The sequence below is a fragment of the Macrobrachium rosenbergii genome, chromosome 4 (genome assembly GCF_040412425.1).
Source record: "Macrobrachium rosenbergii isolate ZJJX-2024 chromosome 4, ASM4041242v1, whole genome shotgun sequence".
In the NCBI taxonomy this organism is placed as follows: domain Eukaryota; kingdom Metazoa; phylum Arthropoda; class Malacostraca; order Decapoda; family Palaemonidae; genus Macrobrachium; species Macrobrachium rosenbergii.
The window spans coordinates 77,968,628-77,986,016 of NC_089744.1; the positions used below are offsets into that span (position 1 = coordinate 77,968,628).

At 37.6% G+C, this 17,389-nt stretch overlaps 1 long non-coding RNA gene across 1 annotated transcript in view; it reads right to left on the reverse strand.

Moving 5' to 3' along the window:
* Positions 1-1,387: 1,387 nt before the first annotated feature.
* Positions 1,388-17,389, reverse strand: part of LOC136836655 (uncharacterized) — a 157,994-nt gene continuing 141,992 nt past the window's right edge. The window contains exon 4 of the long non-coding RNA XR_010852441.1: positions 1,388-3,893. This is a non-coding gene — a long non-coding RNA (uncharacterized lncRNA). The remainder of the gene's footprint in view (positions 3,894-17,389) is intronic.

Consider the following 17,389-nt stretch of genomic DNA (forward strand, 5'->3'; position numbering starts at 1 on the left):
TCAGCTGAGGGTAGTCTTGCTCTACAGAGCAGGTCGAAGAACAAATCTCTATTCGCATCTCCCTTTCTTGCTAATAATAAGAAGTTAAAAACTATTAGATAAACTCATTATAAATTTATATGATTCCCATTTTCATTCATTCTCATCATAGCGCTGAATGATCCTATGGGTCCCAGTGCTTGGCGTTATGCCTAAATCACATATTCCATCCAAAATGGAGGCAGCTGTCGAGAAGAGGTCTTTGATAACCAGGTGGGACACCTTGATCCACCGTATTCCTTCAAGTCCTCCAGGGTAACAAATAAGCCTCCAGGGTCAGCCATGCTGTCTGTTTTTGATGTGGGGGGGCGGGTGTAATTCCCCACCATGAGACAGACAGTGAACCCAAACTTATTCTTATAGGAAGGGCCAGGAGCCTTCCCAGCCCTTTCAGCCTTCCCTTCCAGCTCTACCTAGGAAGTAAAGTAAGGGGGAGAAGGCAGAAGATAGGTGTTGAGGTTTGCAGTTCCCCTTTCCATCTGCCATGATTAGGGCAATGCCTGTCATACTATTAGGGAAGGGATAGAGCCCATTCCTCATAAGTGCTTCCACCCACACTTGCTTCAGTGGCAACTGAAGCAGCATTAGTCTCATGTCACCCTCCCTCTCAGCTCGTTTCCTTTAGTAGGAACCAAGGGAGGACCCTACTTGGTGACTGGATGACTGGAACCTCCTAGTGGGAGTAAGAGTTCTCTTGATCTCCCCACCTCCAGAGCTGCTGCTGTTTTCAGACACTGAAGAAGGGATGGGGCACTCATTTGAGTGGTCTGTCGACCTCAGGTGTGTGGATTTAAGACAAACCTCATCTGTATACTGTATCAACATCTTGGAAATGTGAGCAAGAATTCTAGCTCTGCAAGCATTCATAGCGACAACATAACCGTAGTAGCTTATGTCAACAAATGAGGGGTACATTTCATTTTATCTCTTGTCAGCTGGCAAAGTTGATTCTCAAGTGAGGAGTACACAATGACACTGAGCTATCACCCTGGTAAACCCCGTCACTGGCTGCTAGAAATGTTTTGGCAGTAAGTAAGGACCAACTGGTCTCGCTTGCATGGGGAAGAAGGTTTTTAGAACTTTATTGAACCCTAGTAATATACCTGTAGCCACACAGTTATGGAAAGCTCCTGATATTCTTCTCTTTTGTTCAGTTGGATATGGAATATAGAATTTAGGCTAATGGCCAAGCACTGGGACCTGTGAGGTCATTCAGTGCTGAAAAGGAAATTGAGTAAAGATGGTTTTAAAGATGCAATAGGAGGAAGACCTTGCAGTTGCATTATGAAATGACTGTTTGGAGAGGGTGGAAAGTAAGATGGTAGAAAGATAATATGAACAGAGGTACAGTAAAAGGAATGAAAGGGGTTGCAGCTTGGGGCTGAAGGAATGCTGCAATGAACCTTAAGTAATGCTTACCATGTACCATGTGAGGTGCATTGATGGAACTGCCCCCCTACACGGGGTTAGTTTTGTTCAAGACCCTGAGGTATCTTGGAAAATGCCTCCCAGTAGTCCCTGGAACACCATAACATCTTCGCCTTTCCTCCTGTTCATCTGATTTGACAAGTGATAAACTGAGTGTTTGTCACTCCAGGTCTTGGATAACCCTGGTAGCTCCTAGTTGGCCTTACACCAAGTTTTTTTTCAAAATCTTAACTTTTCTGGTTAAAGCATCCAGAGATTCCCATCGCCCACTTTCCTCTGTTAGCCACATGTTGAGGTAGCCTCAGCCACTACATACCATCTTCTCTGACTGGTGTTATACATGCAGTCTCTCTCTAGAGCTGCTTTGCTGCAGATTATGGAATGACTTGTCCACTTTTGTTTAGAAAAACTCCTTTCAGTCCCCGCAGTGAAGCCTATTGCTCAGCCTTGAGCCAGGTCTTCTGACTGAAGGTATGGACTTTTCTTCCTTGGTAGAGTTGTCCATGCTCAAAGGAGTTTTGAACAGTCTTCCCCACCTTGTTAGCCTTGACCTCTCAAATGTCCTAGGTCAGACCTTGGATTGAGATTTCATCCTGACTTGTTCCGTTGGCCTTAACTTTCTATTAGCATGCTGATGAGTTGCAAGCCTTTTGTAACTTGGAGTTCCTTTGTTATTGTTAATGAGCTCTTGGCAAACTTGGAACGCTATTAGTTTCTGAAGAGAGACTCATGAACCCCTTGGTCCCCTCCCTCCAAGACTTTGTTAGGGGGAACCAACTGAGATGTTTTGTTCCCTGTGCAAGCCCTGAGGCACTATTCGTGAGAGTCTTACCTCATAGGCTAGTGTCAGGGTTATTTTGTAGTACCATCAGGCATAAGGTGATTGTGTTCAAGAACACCTTATCTTTCTGGCTTCATAGTGATCAAATGGACATATAATTCATCCTGGGTAGAGGAGGGTTGTCAAGTCTGTGTGATATTTCTTGTAACCTGAGGCATTAGCCTGCCCCTAGCTGTTCAGGGAACATTTTGGTTCACAGGTAATGAGGGCAGGTTTCTGGAGGTACCTGACTACCTTTACCTTATTTTAACTCAAAGAATATTGCCCACAAGTTCTTGGAACCTTCTCAAGCACCTGTAGTGGCTTCTCATCAGGTAAGGTAGCCTCCAAACTCCTCATGGACAAAAAAATCTCGCTTAAAGTACTCAGTGGCATACATGTGGAGATTGAATGGGTGAGTAACACACTCTCTCTCTCTCTCTCTCCTCCTTTCTGCCATCAACTGGAAGGCAGCAGTCTGGCTGGGTATGTGCTGGACAGGCCTCTTCATAATCGAGAATCCTATCTTATAGCTTCAGGTTATATGCTCACTTCCTCAGCTCTCCCTTCTGACAAAGGAGGTGGGGTTGGTAAAGCTATTATCTGGACCCATCAATTTCAATTAACTCAGATACTGGCCATCTTATAAACTGTGGTACCCTATCTGCAGGGCAGCATTTGGTTCTCAATTTTCCTATAACAAGAGTTTAGATACATCTCAATCTAGCTAAGGCCCTAGTAATCTTGGATCTCTATGCCAGACTGTATAGGAGGTTACAAGAGTTATTGCTGCTCTGCTCATGATCATTCCAATCAGTTGGAGGCTATCTTCCCACCTAAGGGGTGAGTCTCCTATCTAAAGCAATGGTTTACATTCCTGTTTACATTCCTGTAGGAACAAATTACTAATTTAAAAATAAATTGTATTTTTCTTACATATCCAAACCAGAGCCTTCTATCGTGTCCCACCTTAACCAGCCCGTGTTGTCATAGCTGCCAGACTTCAATAACAGATTCCAGCTCACACTGAGGAATACTCTTACATAGATGGCTCTGGTTTGTATGCATATGAAAATAAAAATGACTGAAAATCTGTGATATTTCACAGCATGTGATGCTGGGAATGTTTCTAGGCTTTAATGAATAAGATGGTACAGTAACTATTAGACTGTGGCATTAAGAAAATGTAAGCTTCCAGGTCCTCTCAGTTCAAAAGCAAGCAAACCAATCATCTATGCTACACTATCCTGATTTCATAAAGTGACCCTGTCTCCTAGGTAAAGTCTGGCAAAAGACTACATTTAATAAAGACTAATTCTCGGTGTAGTTTGACAGCAAAATTGACTTCAAATATTACGATCAAGACAGAAAGAAATATAACGATGTGCTGTTGGCAACCTCGGTTCATGAAGAGATCGATGCAATGTTGAAGGTACGTGACGATCTGGAAGGTTCTCGGAAGTGGGGCCCTTACGGAGGCATCTTGGGCAAATAATGGTGTAGCTACCTGTGTTCAGACATAATGATCAGGAGCACATTTGTCATCTTGGGGGCAGTCCCAAAATAGCCTTCAATGTTGTCCCTTGGCGCAAGTAAGCACTCATACCTTTGGAAAAAGAGTAAACTTAGGATTAAGCTGTAATTAATCGAACTATTTTCTAAAAGATAGGCATTTATTACTTAAAAATTAATTTATACCGTGCAGAATGAAAGGTGGGGAAAAGGGAGGAGTGTGGTCTCTCTTCAACTACTTAGCCGTCAGTAGATTCCAAGGAACAATACAAAGAAACTTCTTAGTAGGTATTTGTTAGTAATGTTCGATTTTTCAGAATTAGCAAGGGGTAAAATGAGACAAGGTGTGAAATGTCACAGGTGGCATTCTAAAATTGCTGAAAATTACTGTTTTTATTTATAAAGATACATTTGTAAGGCTGGTCCACTTCTTTGTTTCTCTAATCATGAACATCTTATTAAAAGCAAATCAGTTTCTTATTAGTAATAACCAGTTTTAACTAAAACCAACAACTTTTCTTAGCTCTGCCCACCTCCTTTGATTTGTGCCTTTAAGATTGCTGGAAAATATTTTATAGCTGTATAATATGTAAACTTTCTGTCTCTAGAAACTGGTAGACCAATTTTTTTTTTAAGATTTTAAGGTAAGATTCAGACCTAAACTGACTTAAGAATTATCAATAAGAATTCTTCCACGTCTTCAAATCTACCAGAGTAAAGATTTTTTTTTTCCTGTAACTGGATCTCTTACAAACTGAGGTTCTATTGAGGATCTTGGTGTGGCTTTCTTGACTAACGGTAATTTAAGGAAAGCCAAGCTTTTCCATAAAATGAACTGATATCCTTAGTTTCATTTATAAGATATTAACGTTTTGTACCTTCTTGGGCTTGGGAAACCTTGCAGATAAATCAATATATTGGAAAAAAAGACATGCTAATGAAAAATATTATTACCACTAAGTGGACACCAATTAATATCTAGAAGATTCCTAACCAAAGAAGAAAATGTTATATACAATTAAATAAGTATAGCAAATCAAAGAATTGTCATATACATGTGGTTACCTAATTATCAACCAAAACGATTGAGTGGGACTGGAGAAAATAACTTTTAAGAGGTAAGACCAGCACCGTTTTACACGAAACCAATAGAAAATAAGTAAAAAATGCTCTGAAGTTCCTTTGGCGCAATTGAGTTTTCTGTACAGCGTATAATCAAGGCCACCGAAAATAGATCTATCTTTCGGTGGTCTCGATACAAGTATAATACTGTATGTGTAGCCGCCCATGAAACTTTAACCACGGCCCGGTGGTGGCCTGCCTTATATCGTTGCCAGACGCACGATTGTGGCTAACTTTAAACCACAGGTAAAATAAAAACTACTGGGGCTTGAGGGCTGCAATTTGGTATGTTTGATAACTGGAAGGTGGATGATCAGCATACCAATTTGCAGCCCTCTAGCCTCAGTAGTTTTTAAGATCTAAGGCGGATAGACAAGTGCGGACGGACAGACAAAGCGGGGACAATAGTTTTCTTTTACAGAAAACCAAAACTGAAAGAATCATTATATATTTTTAAAGGAAACCCTGTAATTGCAAATATCTATCTTATAAAATGGTGACTGGCAGATATAGGACTTGTTATACCATCTTGATAAGAATAACATATCTAGTTATGCAGCCAACTGTTCGGTTGGATCACCAATTTAATAGCTGTAAGAAATTTTCTAAGCTTCACTTGTTACGTTAAACGTTTCTCACAAAGTCAACGCCAGCACAAACTCATTTGATTTTCGTATGTGCTACATCTGCCCAAAAATACACGTCTCGGTATTCCATAGGTGGTATATTCAGACTTTGTTTCTCCTCTCCCATGTTCAGTGGCGTGCAATTCTATTCCCTCGTTTTTTTTCTTCTTTTTTCTACGCGTTCGTCAGGAGACAAGTCTATTGATTTTGTCTACAGTGTCTCCCTTTCTTATCTCTCTTCTCTTTAAGGCCTGATAAAGCACTGGGTATTTGAAATGTTACCACATCCACAATTCCAGTTGGTCTACTGGCCCTAGTAGAACTAATACAAGAAATCATGAATAGAATAGACTACAGAATTCTGGGCAAAGGCCAAGGTCTGGGACATATGAGATCATTCAGCGATGAAGCGGAAATAGGCAATTAAAAGGTCTGGAAGGTGTAACAGGAGGAAAACCTCGTAGCTGCACTATGTATCAATTGTTAAGAAAGGGTGGAAAGCAAGAAGGAAGAAAAGAATATGAACGGAGGTACAGCAAAATGAATGAAAGGGGTTACAGCTAGGGGCCGAAGAAACAATTTAAAGAACCTTAAGTAACACCTACAATGCACCGCATGAGGTGCACTGACGGCACTGCCTCCCTGCGGGCCAGAAATCATAAGGACTGGGGTTAAAGAGATGAACAGTTGAAGGCTGAGTTCGAGGAAAAAATAAGGCAGTCTGAGAAATGAGCTTTGAAAAAATGAGAAAATAAAAAGTACCAGCACAAATGAAAGGAGGTTTTCATATCAGAAGCGTATACACACGTCTAAAAGAATATGTGTGCGTGCGTGCAGTAACTACTGTAGTACCATACACATGATTCACAAGACCTCGCGTGTTACATGAGCACAGTTCCCCAAGAATTAAGTGAAAGTGAAAGCCCAGGTACTACAAAGGGCTCCGGTGCTTATCAAGCGCGCATGGTTCCTGATGACGTGTTCTCAATATGCATATAAAAGTGCTGGGTAACATTTTCCATCTGATGTTTCTTAGATTTCTGCTTATGTACGTATTCGGCCCATATGACTCATGGTCAGCCTTGCATCCTGAATGCAACTAAGCATGATTACTTCGTGTATTAGCAAACCATTACAAACAATAATGTAATTAAGAGTTCCTTTAAAAAAGTCAAATGAACCCTTACAACAAAATTGATCTAACTAGAGTCCTCATAAAAGAAAGAAGAGGGACATGAACTGGTTAGCAACTGTATACAACAGGACATTGCAAAAGTTTATTGTATCTGATAATTTAAAATGAAAATATGCAGTAGCGTTGACATGACATACGTCGATAATGAATGATGATCTATATCACAAAAAAGGGTAATTAGTATCTTGGAGAAATTAAAATATCCCACTAATATGCTTTTAAAATTGAATAAAATTTAATCAGATATTGTCTTAAGTGTTACATAATTTTTTTGTTTTGTTTTGTTTTAAATGGATAAAAAGGTATTTGTTCAGAGTTTGGAGTCGCACAAGCGTCTTGAAAGAGCCGCAGGTTGGTGACCCCTGGTCTACAAGACAAAGGTCTTCTTCGTCACACTGAGATATATGTTCTATCTATAGTTAGAGTTTAATTGTTAATTGTTAGGCAGGGTGTTCTTTAATTCGCATTTTCTATACATTCCCACTCATGTACAATCATGCTAGACTGGCTGTACACAAGTTTCTTGTATCTTCTTTTTAATAAAACTCTTCTTTTGCATTTAACATCGCTTTCATTTTACACATATTTCCTTGAGTTCTCATACAGCCGTTGGCAGAGGAGTCTGATGCTGTGACGACACCTTAGTATATATAAAAAAAATTAAGATAAATCTTAAGTGATTCGGACTCAGGGAAAACCTGAAGATGAGTGTTTTTTTTTTTTTTTTTTTCAGAATGCTTCAAACCACCTCCAGTTAAGCTGAGCACGCGGGGAAAATGTTGAACTTGCCACAAGGATCTTTACACGGATGTTTAGAAAAGTGAGCTTACGAAAGTATGCACAGTCAAGACTAAGAACTAAACCATTCCACAGTTCCACATCACGATCTTTTCTTCAGCTTGCAGAAAAGGAGAGAGAGAGAGAGAGAGAGAGAGAGAGAGAGAGAGAGAGAGAGAGAGAGAGAGAGAGAGGGGGGCGGGGGGCAATTTTATGAATACTGTAATCACGAAGTTCCGATTCATAAATTTAGCTTCAGCTAAAAATCAGCTATGTCGTTAGATACTATAAAACAGCACACATACACACACACACACAGAGAGAGAGCGAAATTTATGAATACTGTAATAACCAAGTGCCAATTCATAAATTATTTTCATGTTGAAATCACCAAGTTCCTTACAAACTATAATAATAATAATAATAATAATAATAATAATAATAATAATAATAATAATAAAATAAATAAACAAATAAATAAATAAATATTTAAACAAATAAATGAACAGCACTTACTTCATTTATGCCTCTTAAAATAACGTTCATGCAAAGGAATGGTTTTGAGGTCGTGTCCGCTCATTTTTAATTCTTTTAAGATGACTGAGGCAACCAAAGCCAACTTTCCACACCAAAATAAAGTTTCCCAACAGCTTCCACCAAATTTTTCGCGGTCCATTTGCGGACCCAAAATTCGCATTCCCTTCCACGGTTTAAAATTTTCGCGTGACATCCCACGCACTTTCCATAACTTAAACACACGCACTTCCTCATAGAATGCTTGTTTTGAACGCGAAACCTGTGGTCGACTTAGAAGTTTTGAGAATTATTATTATTATTATTATTATTATTATTATTATTATTATTATTATTATTATTATTATTATTATTATTATTATTATTCAAGAAGATTATTATTATTATTATTCATATATTATTATTCAAGGGACAAGCCACCAAAGGTGTCTCTGACTTGAAATTCAAGCTTCCCAAACATATGGTTCCCTATTATTATTATTATTATTATAGATTATTATTATTATTATTATTATTATTATTATTATTATTATGAAAGATGAACACTATTCATCCGGAACAAGCCATCATCACACTGGGCCACTGACTTGAAATTCAATATTTTTCCAAAAATATGGTTCCTATTATTATTATTATTATTATTATTATTATTATTATTATTATTATTATTATTATTCAATTATTATTATTATTATCATTATTATTCAGAAGATGAGCATTATTCATATGGAAGAAGCCCATCACAGGGGCCATTGACTTGAAATTCAAGCTTCCAAACGATATGGTGTTCATTCAAAAGAAGTAACAGAAGGTGATGGGAAATACAGAAAGAGGAGAGCAGTAGGAAGAAGAGATAAATTATCAAATAAATAAATATAATGTAAGTAAAATATTAAAATACAAGTTGAAGTAAGTTCAAGATAAAATTAAATAAGAAACTAGGGTAAAAAAAATATTCTTAGAAAATAACAGATAATGATTTTGAGACGAAATTGCATTTTACTGTGAAGTTAAAATGGACGTATAAAAAATATTTTATTATTACCACTGCAGGTAAGAAGCCTGTGGTCGTTTTTGAAGTTTTCAGAAAAAATATGTTAAAAATAAAATAAAGTAAGGTAAGAACTGTTAACTCGTTACAATAATCTTAGAAAACAATTAGTAATGGCTTGTTGCAGTTATCTCAGAAAATAATAAAAACGGATTATTATTATTATTATTATTATTATTATTATTATTATTATTATTATTATTATTTATTACTGCTTGTGTCCCAATACTATTAAGATGATGGTAATATAAAGGAGAGTAGGGACACAATGTACCATCCATAAGCTGGCGTAATTTGGACGACGGTAGGTATAAATTTAGTAAGCCATATCTGTAGACCATTGTTGAGGAATAATTCAGAATAACGAAGGCAAAACGCAATAACTTTATAGCCTTAGGATGGGTCAAAGCAAATAATCCAATTCAGGAACATAAAAGGAAACTCAACCGGGTATTCAAGATGATCCAGTTGACACAAGCAGTGTTTGCATTAAGTCCTTTCGCAAGTCGTCATGTGAAAGAATCTTCTGGTGAGAGAAATCTCTCTCTCCTCTCCACATTGGGGGTTAGTGCTGTCATTGCACCTCGTGAGGTGCACTGTAGGCAACCCTTTACGTTCCTTTTACTGTACCTCCTTTTATATTCTCTTTCTTCCATCTTACTTTCCACCCTCTCCTAACAGTTGATTCATAGTGCAACTGGGAGGTTTTCCTCCTGTTACACCTTCAAACCTTTTACTGTCAATTTCCGTTTCAGTGCTGAATGGCCTCATAGGTCCCAGTGCTTGGCCTTTGGCCTAAATTCTATATTGAATTCAATTCCTCTCCACATTATACACCAAAGCTAGGCAATAACAGTTCCAATTCAAGGTACTTAGGGGATGAATTAGCTATAAAAATTCCTTAAGTTTGCCGCTTGGAAGTTTTCTGAGGAACTGACACACTCTACTGCAAATGGCTCAGGGGTGTTAACAATTCCCAAAGATTCGTGACTAGTGCTCACGATGAGCCTCTAATCAACCAGACGACCTCCCTAGTAAGCTCTCAACAATTTTTTTTTTTTTTTTACCTTTTTCTCGTATACAAACTGGTTTTGCGATGGCGGACGTATCCCCAACACCCACTTCCCAGCATAAAGATGTCTATTTCTGGAAGACTAAAACATCACCGTTTTCCTAGAATGTTACAACATAAAGATGAAGGTGGATACAATGACAAATGTGTCTGTCTAGCGAACTACATTCCAAACGCTGTTATTTATACGATTAGATGAAAACGAAAAAGTTATTCATATTAGTTTACTTTAAATATTTAAACAATGCCCCACTCAAACATGTAGAGATGAGAGTGATTAGAATGACAAACGTACATGCCGTACCGATTACATTCAGGACGGCGTTATTTCCGTGTTTAGAAGAAGCACAAACTTATTCGCGACAGTTAATCCTAAATATTTATAATCGTTGCTCTACTCAGTTTCAAATCCAGTCAACATTATGCCAGATAAATAATTTGTATGAAGATAAGATACATCATAAAGTTTTCTAACTTAAGAGTTAAGAATAAACCCGTCAAAATCAACGAATTTAAGCGTACCATAATAGAATAGAATTGAACTGAATACAGAATTTAGGCCAAGGGCCAAGCACTGGGACCTATGAGGCCATTCAGCACTGAAACGGCAATTGACAGTAACAGGTTTGAAAGGTGTAACAGGAGGAAAACCTCGCAGTTGCACTATGAAACATTTGTTAGGAGAGGGTGGAAAGTAATATAGAAGAAAGAGAATATGAAAGGAGGTACAGTAAAAGGAGCGAAAGGGGTTGGAGCTACGGGCCGAGGGCACGCTGCCAAGAACCTTAGGTAATGCCTAAAGTGCACCGCATGAGGTGCACTGACGGCACTACCCTCCCTACAGGAAGCTTACCATAATAAACAAATGAACTTGATTTATAAACCCTCCATTGTAGAATCTGCAGCGGCAAAAGCTACTTCATCAGCTAAACAACACTAAAGGTATCAAGGGCGAGTGGCGGCATATCATTAACCTCATAAAATCAGCTGCTGCACAGACGATCAAGGACAGAACCCACAGCTGCAGGTGATGGGTCAAAGTTGGAGCTAACCATCTGATTGAACACACTTCCATTGACATTTCAAAAATTCAGGTATATCTAACACTGGTCTACAACGAACATGATGATATTCCTAAGCATGACAGAAGCTGCTAAAGATGGGGAACAAAATATATACGCAACCTTTAAAAAAATAACATTTTGAAATCACAGAAAACTGAACTGGTCCGCTGGTACAGTGGTTAGTGTCGTGCGCCTCCCCCAGGGCGGTGAAAAATCACTGGCTCTATATCATGATCAGTTACTGCTGCAGTGTGGGGACTGCGGTGGGAGGTTGAAACCAACACTCTTTGGAAGCTTGAATTTCAAATCAATGATCCCTGTGTGCTTCTTCCATTTGAACAGGTTTCATCCACTAAAATAATAATAATAATAATAATAATAATAATAATAATGAATTGACTTCCCAAATTCAGCAGTATCGAGGGCATAATAAATCGCAAACAACGAGTAACTATTTAGGATTACTGATAAATAAATGACAAACAAGAGTGATCAAAGGATCAATGATTCCACAGAGATGTCGAATAAGTTCAACCCAAGAGAGAGCAAAGGGTCTCTCTGCCAAAATAAAAACTGACAGAAACAGTGCCTGTAGAAAGTAATGCTAAAGAGGTAAGGGCGGGGTCATTACTTATGCAGATCGCCTTGGAACCAATTCTGCTACAACTACGAAGGAGGAAGCGATAAAAGAATAATGCTCCAAACTAGGTTGGGTGAGGTCGAGACGAAGCGTAGTAACTGGAGAGACGAAAAGAACATACGGCACTGGAAAAAAAAACACCTCTATGTTGAAGCCAGATCCAGAAATGTGAACATATGATCTGTTCAAGACTTCCTTGCTTACTTTGTTCAATTTATTACCGGACTATTTCATAACAAAACATGCTATGCAGGCTGTATTAGTTTCTGTAACGTTAATCCTGTTCTCACTGGTGCAGCAGTCACTAAATGGAAATGTTTTTAAATCTCTTCTTAAATAGGAGAGTTTTCAAAAGCTCTCAGTTCCATCGAATTCCAATAACCTTACCCACTAACGATATAATTACGAATGGACATTCTAAATATATGCTCGTCATAATACCTCTTTGTAAATGCAATGCTCTTCGAGTCAAAGTCTCGCCAATTTCAAGGACTGATTACTGTCTGGCACTTCTCGCAAATCTTTGACTGAATTCGACCCATTAATCACAGCACCTCAGAAGCTGAGGCTCAACGGCCCCACCCACCTTCCCCCGCCTTCTAAGATCATTCCTTTTCCTACAATCTGACGTTCGGTTTCATCTTCATTTAATTTCACCTGTTTCATTTTCATCCATTTCTTAATATCATCCTTCATATCAATCAATTTCTGCTCTCCATTTTGCGGGCTGCTCTATGAGCAAGAGACCGTGCTGGCATAAAGCTATCTTAATCAACAGCAACAACAACATGCTCCCCATTTTCTACACGGCTTATATCAGGTAAATTTGTGTAACGTCCAAGCCTCGATTTTTTCATTGTCTATTTCCCATTGACTGAATATTCTCGGGACCAAATGTTACTTGCAACCGCTAAGAGTCAGTAACCACGGTCAGTTCTGTTTCGAAATCTCTCAATCTCTTCCTCCAAAGTTTAGTATTATCTCTCATTTACTGTCTCAATTTCCACTCTAACGTTGTATATTATCTCTCATTTACTGAATGATTCCCGTCAGACTTACGATAAAATCTCACGAATTTTTAGACCCATCGTTACAATTCCTTGTTTTACGATTCGCTGCACATTTGGTACCTGTCTGTTGCATAACTCTAATCATAATTCTTATGAAGTAAGTCTGTCATAACCGGATAATACTTCTGCATGTAATCCTTGCGTTCCCAGCAGCTAGTTTACCAAAAATACCTGAAATCTTAATTACAATATTCTCGAAATTTCGCCAAATATTTATTTAGTGCAATCCCGTAGTTTCTGAGATTCTTCCTCTGATTCGTCACTTGATAAATTACACGTGATTTGGGCGACACCGTCACATTTGTTTTACAGTTACGTTGTACTCACTGCCAGTCTTCTTCCTTCTCTCTCTCTCTCTCTCTTTGTGCCTCAAAATTCAAAATTATTTTCATCTCCGCAAACCTGCTGTCGGCTATGCGCATTCCTCCCAACGACTCAGCAACGCTTTTCTTTTTTCTTATCTTTTTTTTTTTGTCTTTTTTAACATTCCGCTCCCTGTCCAAAGACTCAACAATTACTGGGGATTCCTCTTGGTACTTTTTTTCCTGACAGCATCAGTATTCAAAGAATATGACGCGCCTTAAGTCACTAAAATACCTAAAACATTCTTAATAGTGAATGCACGAAACCACGTAAAACAGACTGAAAATATGCAAGCATAAAAATATGTATTTTCTAATTTCAGAAGAACTTAAATCCCCCAAATAAAATATACCGTGGTTTCGAGATCAAAGTTTACAAAAGAGTAATTCGTTTTAGACAGTACACGATACTGAAAGGAGGAATCACCAGCCAAAGACAGGACAGACGATGATCTTGATAAATCTATTAAATAAAAAAAAATATATTAAAGAAATTCTGTTTTAATGAAATGTGACTTCAGACGAAATCTTCAGAAAGAGCATCAACCTCTGAACATAAGTTTTGCCCAAAGAAAGATTACATTATTTAAAAATAAAGTAAAAAAGGATAAGAAACCTGAACCTTTTGTAAGTAATAAACTCACTACGTTGCTATCGTCGTAAAATAGTGTTAGTAGTAGTAGTAGTAGTAAGAGGAGGAATGATGAATCCTTGTAACAGCTCTCGAATCTGAATGTACTGCCAATCAACAGTCACTCAGTCGCTCGCTCAATCTTAAACCGGTACTATACTCTTTACGCAGGGGACGCTGATGAAAATTATCTTTAGAAGCTGTCGAGATTCCTAAAGATAAGTGCAAAGAAAACCTGGATATAAAGAAAATCAAACTGTCAACAAGATGGTCCCAACAATCCTCTAGTCAGTTCGTATCTCTTTTTAAACTAATTTTACATATGACAAAGAAGGAATAAATTACATGCTGATTGTACAATGAAAAATTTATGGAATTATATGAAAGAAAGGTCTATGAAGTTATGAAATGAAAAATAATGGAAACAGACGAAAGAGAGATATTCCATTTTAGGTTAAAGTAATGGAAATATGTGGAAGAGAGGAAATCCATTTTAGAATAAAAATAACCGAAGTCAATGAAAGGAAATAACTAGATTAAATTAATGGAAATAAATACAATAAAGAAATTCCATTTTAAGTTTAAAATAATGGAATAAATTAAAGAAAAAATTCCATTTTAGGTTAAAAATAACGGAAATAAATGGAAGAAAGGAAATCAATACTGGGATAAAATTGTTTAAGAGGCTCTCAAGAGAAAGTATGCAACTGGAAGACGGTTACTCCTTCACTGAAATAAACTTGAGAATTCAACTTTGATAAAATATTTTACTCCCTACTGATCTGATTCTCCTGTCTGGAAGGAATATAAGGAATATAAGATTTAGGACAAAGGCCAAGCGCTGGGACAATATGAGGTCATTCAGCGTTGAAACGAAAACTGAGAGTAAAGGAAGTTTAAAAGGTGTAACAGGAAGAAAACCTAGCAGTTGCACTATGAAATAATTATTAAGAAAGGATGGATAGCAAGATGGAAGAAAGATAATATGAATGGAGGTACGGTAAAAGGAATGAATGGGTTGCAGTACAGTGCATCGCGTGAGGTGCACTGACGGCACTAACCCCCTACGTGTTTTTTTTCTGCCTGCAAAGTCATCCAAACTACGTGATAGCAGTGATGGAGATACTCGAACAAGGTGTGGCACTCAAATTCCTCTTTCAGATTCCACAAATAATGCCGATGAAACACGAGTATCAATCCAGTCAACAAACATATCAGCCACTCTCAAAATAACTACCATAAAGCTATTCGGGTCTGCCCTAGAGGAGTCTCCGACATCAATGACTTAATAAAGAGATATGATCCAAAATATATAGCGAGGTTGCCTCAGTAACTCGACTTTCGAAAACCAAACTGACTGCTTACGACCTGATCTTTATTAAATCGTATCACTGGATGGAGGCCAGGTAGAGTACTCGACGCAGAGAAGGGCGTGCTTTGCGCCCAAGGGGGAAAGTAGCTTACGTAACATGGGTGGAAACTTCGATATGGAATTAGTGGTCCAAACCAGACGCTCCGCGTCCAAAGTTGATACGAAGTTCTGAACAATGGGGCAATGCGATAAGGGAAGAAGAAGCATCAGTCGGGCAGCGAATTCATAAAACTGGCATAATTTTCGAGTTTTTTTTTTTTCTTAAGTTACCTCCATAAAATCCACGGCGAATATAAAGGCCCTTTTTCCGAAGTGTTTTTTCATGCAGACACTTTTGTCCAATCTCACGGCATATGCAAAGGATCTTGAGGTAATACCAACGAAACATCAAGATATATGAGAGAGAGAGAGAGAGAGAGAGAGAGAGAGAGAGAGAGAGAGAGAGAGAGAGAGAAATTCTTCCCGTATCAGTGGCCAGTGATAAAAAACAATGCTGAATTCTGGAGTTGCAATCCAAAATGATAAAATGATTTGAAAGCAACGAGTACACTGCATAAGAAGGACAAACACTCTTATTGTCAACATGACTGACAAGGTGTTATGTAAGCCAGGGCCTCTCTTATATAACTGAAATAATGCAGCATCTACAAAATACCGCTAATTTCTATTTCTGGTCTTCCCAAATAGCAGCACTCCATTGTTTCTCTTTCCTTCGTGGATTTTGTCTTTATTTATATATATTCATTACGCTCCATATTTTATTTTCGTGATTATATATATATATATATATATATATATATATATATATATATATATATATATATATATATATATATATATATATATATATATATAGAACAATATATGTGTGTGTGTGTGTGTGTGTAGAACAAACAGGACGACGAAAAGGAGGTGATACATATTCAGCTTTATTTACAGCCAACGTTTCAAAGCATGGCTTCATCATCAGGGCTAAAGAAAATACTTTCAAAATAACTGCTACCCTAAACTTTTATTTGAGAAATATCTAAAAAAATTCTTGAATAATAAATTTCAACCAAAACTTCCTGTACCTGCAGTACCTAAACTTGATTTTTATGTTTCCTTGCCTTTTACTAACGATGAAAAAATTTTTAACCACGCTGAGGCAGATTTTAAAGAAATACTTTTACTGTCTCAATCCCAAACCTGTTCTAAGGAATCCATGAACAATTGGCTCTCTTTTTAAATTTAAAGACACTGTTCCCGACCTTATGCGTTCTTTGGTAGTCTATAAGTATACTTGCCCGAGATGTAATCTCGGGACTTACGTCGGATCCACCAAAAGAATGCTGAAAGTGCGAGTTGACTCTCATCGTGGCGTTAGCCGTAGAACAGGGTGTACATTAAGTAAGGAGTTTTCTAACATAGGGGAACATTCTAAACAATGCAAAGCTTGTATTTCCTATGACGATTTTGAAATCTTAGAGCAAGCTGCTGATGAAACTCTCCATATCCTCGAGTCGTTAACCATCAAACAACTGGTTCCATCTTTGAATAGTCTTCTTCTGTCCCTCTGGTGCCCTTCTTGGTCACTCAGTTTTCTTTTCTTGAGGCGTTAGGTTGGTTTTAACTTTTATGTTTCGGTTTTAATATCTATATTTTAACGTTAATAATTTTACTGAGTCCTTTGTATTGATTTTAATTGTTGTTATTTCTGTATTTTAGCCCTTATGATGAAGCCATGCTTTGAAACGTTGGCTGTAAATAAAGCTGAATATGTATCACGTCCTTTTCGTCGTCCTATTTGTTCTACGTATCCATCTTGCCAGAAGTCAACACTTTCCTGATTATATATATATATATATATATATATATATATATATATATATATATATATATATATATATATATATATATATATATATATATATATAGAGAGAGAGAGAGAGAGAGAGAGAGAGAGAGAGAGAGAGAGAGAGAGAGAGAGAGAGAGAGAGAGAGAGAGAGAGCTTATAAAAACTCGCATTAAGGAGAGGAATTCTATTAAGAAAAATCCTACATGATACCTTTGCATTAAGTCATTAACTACTAG